Source organism: Hyperoodon ampullatus (genome assembly GCF_949752795.1).
Source record: "Hyperoodon ampullatus genome assembly, chromosome: 4".
In the NCBI taxonomy this organism is placed as follows: Eukaryota; Metazoa; Chordata; class Mammalia; order Artiodactyla; family Ziphiidae; genus Hyperoodon; species Hyperoodon ampullatus.
Window position 1 is genome coordinate 150,618,298 of NC_136917.1, and position 8,396 is coordinate 150,626,693.

Sequence of the window (8,396 nt, forward strand, 5' to 3'; positions counted from 1 at the left end):
TTCTATATTTGTGTCCCAATATTTGTGTCCAAAAGAAAGAGTTCATAGCTGCAAAGAGCCCCAGACATGGGTAAAGGGATTCAGTGTCAGCAAAGCAAGCAAGCCGTGGATCAGGGGCAAGTATGGTTTGGGTGATAAGCTTGGGCATTTTTAACAAATACAAAGTTGATTCCCTGAGACAAGGGGCAATACAGCAGGAGCCCCAACCTTCTGGATTTTGTTTTCTCATAACCATTATAGACAAGTAAATTGACAATTGCAGTGTCATGTGCCATGACACATTACAAACATTGTACCTGGGATGCTATGGATGGATATAGGATAGAACCTGATTCAGACTTTGGAAAGTGACATCTAAACTAAGATCAAAAGAATGAAAAGGGGACAGCAGGCTAAGAAGTTATGGGGAGATGGACATGTTGTGAAGTTTGGACTTGAGCCTATGAACATTGATAATTTTAAGTAGGAGAGTGACATAGTCAGATTTATGGTTTAGAAGGGATAAGGCTGAAGGCAGGGTCCAGTTAAAGGACTGTTAAATATGTCACAGCAATAGATGGTAGTGCATTGACCTAGAAGGGTGATGGTGGGCATAGAGAGAAATAAATAAATTCCAAGTGCAAATAGGAAATGCAATCAACACAATTTTGTTAATTGGATGTGGAAAGTGAAGGGAAAACATAGGGTGATCCAAAATTTATACCTTGTGCAAAACGATGGACTGTTATACCACTCATTGAGCTAAGAGGCATAAGAAGAGTAAAACGGAAGTGTGGAAGAGGAGAAGATGTGTAAACTTCCAGACTGGATTCATTTAAGATTGATGTGGAAACCAAATTCTGAGCTCATGCTCAAGAGAAAAATTTGGGCTGGAAAGAGTGGTTTGGAAGTCATCAAATGCCACTGCTATTTCTACTGATATTGTTACAAATAACAGCAGTAGCAATTTTAGACTGTGATGGCCTAAAAGTAGTAGAAAGGAGAATATTTCAAGATAGTGGAAGTAACCATTAGTGACAACTTCTGAACTTAAGTCATATGAGATCAAGGCTAAAAAGCCTCCAACAGATTAGTAAAAGGGAGACATGGGCAAATGTTTTAGAAGTGTTGAGGGGAGAAGTAAGAATAAATGAGTTGAAGAGTAAATATTAAGTAAGTAAAATGAAATAGAAATATAAAAGAAGATATTTCAAGATGTTTGGCTCTTAAGGAAAGGAAAGAGACAAGGCAGTACCTGGAGATAGCTGGGTGGGGGGATGGGGAAAGATTGTTTTAAGATGGGAAAAGGCCGTGCATGTTGAGAGACTGACAGGAGGGAGACAGTGGAGGGGAAGAAGTTGACTCTACTGGAGAGAGAAGCTATAAATGGCCAAGCCATGGGCCTAAGGCAACGAAGGGGTATGATATATAGATCATGGGTGGAAGGATCCACATTATATCAAGATGTAATATTAATTTCATGGTAAGAAGGAAAAGGTAGATGTAAGCATGTATCAGTTTGGAGGTTGGGAGTTAATGGTATTTATTTCTAGTGGCTCCATGTTTGTTGGAGGGGGCAGCGCTATGGTGCAGAGGGGCTCCAGTAATAAATTCAAATGCAGAAGAATCTTTTTATCAGGGGTTAGTCTTTGAACATATCCATGAGTCTACTCAATCCCATAGTCTATTGTATTTGGCTGAGGTTTCTAAGCACTGTGTTGTAGGAAATTACTATCTGAATAACTGAGTTATTATGTAAGAGAACTTGGCACTCGTGGATGTAAACAAGTTCATAAAGGTGTTTGATTAAAGCACTTGACCCCTAGTAATGTCCTAAAACATCTCCAAAAAAATGGCAGTGCCAACACATAGTAAGTTGGATTGTATGTTTTTTGATCTTACATGTCTTTTTTCAGCCTTCTTGAAGAACACAAAACAGATGCAAGAGACAGAAATGCAAGTATGTGAGATAGCAATAGTAGTGCATAAAGTTCTGAATAATCCTATTATTTAGGAAATCTGTATCAGTACATGGTTTAGATTAGTACCTTTAACATTCTGGGTATTCTGCAATGGGGTTAGGTTTTCAATATGAGAGGAAACAGAAAGGAAGAAGTGGGTCAGTGTGGAGTGGGGAAGAAATTCTTTTTCTTCCAGTGGGTTGACTCTATCACTAACTAGCCAGGGATTTGGAGAAGATGACTTAATCCCACTAATTCACTTTTTCTAAGCTAAAGTTAGCTAGGAACCTAATTTGTGAATACCTCAATGTCATTATCTTTTTTTTTTTTTTTTTTTGGTACACGGGCCTCTCACTGTTGTGGCCTCTCCCGTTGTGGAGCACAGGCTCCGGACGCGCAGGCTCAGCAGCCATGGCTCACGGGCCCAGCCGCTCCACGGCATGTGGGATCTTCCTGGACCGGGGCACGAACCCGTGTCCCCTGCATCGGCAGGCGGACTCTCAACCACTGCACCACCAGGGAAGCCCTGTCATTATCTTTTTATATGTTGAGTATTTAAACTTCAAATGTATATTATCGTTTCCATTTTCTAGATAAAAAATGGAGGCTCTGTTAAAACACAATTACAAGTTCAAATAGCTTGGTCCTAAACCTAGGTCTATCTGAATTCAGTCTATACATTTTCCATAACACTTACTAATCTTCCACATACCCTTAAGCCCAGAAATCGTACAAAAGTATAAGGGATTAGGGAAGAAGTTTTTTATGTTGGTGACACTTTCTTCAGTTCCTACTTTTCCCTTTATCCATTTCTCTGTTTATTTTATAGTTCAATAAATGGATCCCTTGGCCCACCTCTATTTTCATCACATCCTTTACCACTCTCTTTCCTAATTCTCCCTCCCTCTTTCCCTACCTTTAAAATATCAGAGGATTCTGACCACCTGAGATGGTAGCAGGCAATGGTTATCAAAGTGCATGCCCAGCATTAGGGCAGAATTGTGTTATAAAAGAAAATCGTGTCATGGAATGAGTTCCTTTTTTCAGTGACCCCATTACCCTGTAAACTACTTTGCTTTATCCATATCCTGAGCTATAAATGGACAGGCCATATTTCATAGGTTGCTTAAGCTAAAAATCTTGCTGGGTCCATCTGCTATGTAGAACCAATTTCCAATAAGAAATCTAAAATTCTACAGCTGGAAGGGACTCAAAGATCACCTAATCATACTAGGTCATTTTAGAATTGGGAAATTGGGTCTCTGCAAGAATAAATGCTTTCACCACGGTTACCCAGTGGAGCAAATTCATACCTGCCCAATGGAGGGCTTTGAATGAGGGTCTTTGGCTTGAAGCCTCAACATCTGATCAATTACTTAGGTAAAACGGCTTTGTATATGTTGTAATGGGATACATGGTTAAGTCCATACATCCTAGTAGTTGAGAGGATATAGGGTTAAATCACACCTCTGCTGCCTCACGTGTGAAACTGTTTTTGCTCTATGAGCTCCATGAAGGCAGTGGTCATATATCTTTTGGTGATCATAGTATCCCCTGCATCTAGCATGATACTGTTAAGTCAGGGGTATTTGACCTCATTTATTTGAATGAATGATTGAATGAATGAATATCTCTTATATTGTTGTGAGGTTTCAAAGAGAATCTTAGCACACTGGACCCATAAGAAGCTCTAAGCGAATGTTAATTATTATTATTGCTAAAAGCAAAGCTGAGTGTCCCTTTGCTTTACAGACAATATTTCTGAATAGCAAGGATCCTTCTGATTGTGTTCAGTAAGTTCTTTCATCTTAAAGGTTATCCTTAGAGCCAAAAAATGTTTATGGGGCCCTTAGAAACAATTGACAGGCAAAAGAGGACAAAGGGATAGATTGTGCACTTACTGCAGCATAAATGTGTAAAGATGATACAAAGGAAGGTAAGAATAAGCGTCTGTGGGTTGGAAGGTTGTAGAGAGAAGGGCAATATGAAAGTTTCAAATGTATGGAGCACTGTTTCTGCCATGTTTTCCCTATCCCTCTCTCCTCTCTTAATGTTGAGCAGGAATAACCCTGTATCAACACTAAGTGTTGGCAACTTGGTTTTCTGCAGTTCTTTGGAAGTTTCCAGTGAAACCACAAGTTTTAACTAAATTTAACTAAATTTTAACTCATTTACTTTACAGGTAAGTATAGCCCCCTAGTTTTGGGAAAAAAAGTAAAATCTATTCCGTGAATACCCAAATAAGCATAGGCTGTCACTCTGGAGTGGCTACTAAGAGCCACTGTAAGTTTTCAGGGCATACATATATTAACAAATAATAGTAGCCTGGTACAGGGGTTGTGAAATTGTAGGTCTAAATCATGTCTGTCATGTCTGTATTTAGTATTTATATTATTACAAGGCTAAAATATTTTCAAACAGATTCTTTAGAAAATTAGTCATAATTTCTCAAAATGTACTGATTCCAGCAGATGATTGTACTACAACCTTTTTTTCAGTGAAGCAGCAAATCATTATTGGTTTCTATAAGGGTTTGGATCATATTTAGTTTTAGAAAAATGGTGAGATGATGCCAGTGGCTTGTAAATTACTGTATTCCTTATAAGCAAAACCAGTAATCTGGCCATTTGCAAAGCTATACACGGATCTTTGAAATATTGCTCTTAGAAGAGAATTTTCACTTGGGACAATGTACTTTCAAATCCATTGCCTTTAAGTGCCTGTAAAGAAAATATCTGGGGTCAAGAATAACTAAATCCTAGACAACAAGTACAATCTGTCAAAAATCAGGGCAGCTGGAATCCTTATCTAAGTACCAGAGATGCCTATTCTTAACTTGACCCACTTTTTTCTCTCTCTGTGTAAAATAATTCACATTGTTTCAGTGATATGAAAAGGAAGCAGACTACAATATTTTATTTTATTTTGAAATGTCTTAAAGTAATCAAGAAATCCATTTTTAGATGTCAAACTTTATTAGGAATATATAACCCTGTACAGGTAATTAGAATAGTAACTATACATATGGATGACAGCCTCATTAAATTGGATTTTAAATGGATGGGGACACATGATAGCATCTGACATACAGAATTTCTCATTCAAACAGAATTCGTTAAATCTGCATCAGCCAAGGTGAAACTCAAATGGGCTGTTGAGCCATTGATTAGGATGTGAAAAAGTTTCTTTATATCACATTTTTCCAAGGGCTTATTCATCTGTAGTTTAGTTTACAAGGTATACAATTATATTTTAGTGATATTGTTTTTGAAAATTAATAATGAATCTTATTTTTCATAAGTTACACCTTTTTAATAGTACAAATTTATTGATAATCTTGATTTTTAAGTTTAAGAAATGTATAATTATGTTGGAGGTCAACTTCAGTGTCGTAGAGAGATATGGCTTTGGGGGGCATAATGTTAGCACCAAGTGGACCTATCTCTGATCAACAAATTTAGAGAGGAAAACATCCAGAGGGTCTCAACTATGACCAAGTCGGTCTGGGCAGAGGAAATACATTAAGCCTGGCTTGTGTTTTCAATGTGGCAGAAGTCAAAGAAGTGGAAGCCAGCAGGAAAGAAACTATTACATTCCTCTTTTGTACGTTTTCCTTCTCCTCTAATGGTTGATTCATTCTGTGCCCAGCAGAATGAGGTGTTCCCTTCCCCAGGACCAGTTTCCTGGTCTTACCTTTCTGTAAAAGCATTGATTGCAGGGGAGACCTGCTGGGAATCCTGGCTAATAGTGGTCCCCATCAGTTTCAAATGGACACACAGCATTAAGGTGCTCAAGGACTGTCCCTGGTGACCTTGATGAGACCAGAAAAGAAGGCCATGCCCATAGCCAGCATGCCCAAGCCCAGCTACTCCAGAGCAGCTGCCCATAAAGAGGTAATTGATGCCATGAGCTCCTAGATTGCCCCCCTGGTTTGGCTGGCATTCCATGAGAAGCGACTCACTACTCCTCAGAGTTTGCCTGCTGCTGTCAAAGAGTAGTTCTAAGAAGTTCTGAGAATTACCATTCAACCAGTAAAATTAAAAAATACTAACTTGGTCAATGAAGATATTTGATCTTTTAGAGTTTCAATACCTATGTGAAATGCTTGACATAGTAACGTTGATAATTTTCACTGAAGCACTTACATAGAAACAACATCTTAGAGTTTACAAGTATAGTTTCCTGCTGTTGTTTTCATAGAATTAAACATTAAATATCCCATTTTCAAGATGTGAGAAGCTGAGGCAAAAGAGAAAAGATACATCATGATTTAGTAGAATTTTAAAAAATCTCTCAGAAACTTCATTCATATATTGATGTCCCTTAGGGTAGAATAGATTTTATGGTGTCATTGTAAGTCCAATGTATAAGCCTATCTTTACAGATAAACATCAGATTAACACTGATCTACATTTCCCTTTAAATAGGAATTACACTGGCCAATCTCCTCTGTTTTGAGCACACCAAATCAAAACCTTGATTAGAGTAATTGGTTTAGTAATGGGGCCATGTTTTTAATCCAGGTTTCTTGGCAGGTATGGATTTGTTAGATAGTTGGTAGCTAACATGTGAGATCCACTCTATTGCTCAGTTGAATCCATACTTACTTGCCTCTAGGACTGCCATTTGTTGTGAAATATTGCAGTGTGCATGCTGTATTATATGTGATATACCTAACATCCCTTATTTCTGCTACATCATCCAACATAATCAGTTGTTACTGTGAATGTCTTTACAAAGAATTATCCAGTAAAGGCCTATAAAAAAGAAAAACTAATATTAATATACACTTCTCTGTTCCTAATCCTCATATCTTTGGATGTAACATCTTTTAATCAACCCTATCACCAATATATGTGAGGCATGCATGAACAACCTATAATGATCCATGTTACAGGGGAAAGAGTAACAGTGATTGCATTCAACTTATAGAAGTATTCATTACTCTGCTTTCTTTAAAAAGATCATATATGAGGGCTTCCCTGGTGGCACAGTTGTTGAGAGTCTGCCTGCCGATGCAGGGGACACGGGTTCGTGCCCCGGTCCGTGAAGATCCCACATGCCACAGAGCAGCTGGGCCCGTGAGCCATGGCCGCTGAGCCTGCACGTCTGGAGCCTGTGCTCCGCAACGGGAGAGGCCACAACAGTGAGAGGCCCGCGTACCGCAAAAAAAAAAAAAAAAAAAAAAAAGATCATATGTGATATAGTGGTTATTTTACTTAATTAAAATATTTATGTTTGTAAATATAGTCAAAGCCAAAAAGCAAAACTTCATTAATATGATTGTGCAACCTGCAGCCTTCCCTACATTAAGCAGAGCATTTTCATCCTGGTTCTAGTAGGTTGTCTAGTGGCTTGAGTGAGTCAGCTTACATATACACATGTGCTGAATTGTACCGAACTGACAAAATATTTACCATGTCTTCTGCATGAGTCATTCATTCTTCTGAATATTTAGTGAATGCCAGGCACTGTATAGCAGAGTACAAGGCAGATGAAGTCTCTTCCTACTTGGTGTTTTCGTATGCCTAGCAGGGGGACATAGGACAAGAGAAATAGATACATACAAATAATATTGTGGAGCGTGATGAGTGCTAAGAATGAATAAGTGGAGGCTGTGATAGAGAATCACAGCGGGACTTCTTGTACATAGAAGGAACTGTAGGGTGATAGCGGAGAAGCAGTCTCTGCCCTCAAATTGCTGATGGCCCTGGGGTGACTGAAATGTGTTCACTGAGAGCCGTTACTCACTAGTGTGCTATTTCTCAAATAGGATTCTGCCAAATCCTTATTTTGCAAGAGAGATGTTAATAGGTATTTTATGAAAACAATGAAAAGTTCTGTGGTTGTATATATCTAGAGAGCTGTGCACAGCAATGTAGCTCCTCTTGGAAATTCACCATGCACATCACAGTACAGCATAGGCTCTGAGAAGTCTGACAGGACTTATATATGTGTATATAAAAATATATATACACATCTGCTTAATCTTAGATTTCAAAAATATTTTTTACCTTGGATTCTGATCCCAATTTAGTAAGTGCTTTACTATGCAATGAATTTGAATGATGTAAAAGAGATAAAGGTACATAAATCTCATGAGGTTTGGCAGCATCAGATGAACCCCTGTATTTTGTGAATGAAAATAATAGTTATGGAAAGTTTGGAGAGCATCACTCTTTGGTCATGGCTATCATTGTCCAATGATCCTCAGAAATGATTTCCTAGTGGAAATGATTTTGGAATAGTGTGTAGTTCAAGTTATTAGGGATTTTAATGTATACAATGCTAATCTCATAAAAATGGGAAAAAAAAGTTTTGTTTGGCTACTCTAGGACTATTATAAGGATACTGTGTATTAGTGATATGTTACAAATAAGCCCAGTCCATGAAATTCTTTTCTTTTGATTCTTGGCAGTGTCAAGCATAGAAAGTCTTTATTAGTTAGTTGGTACA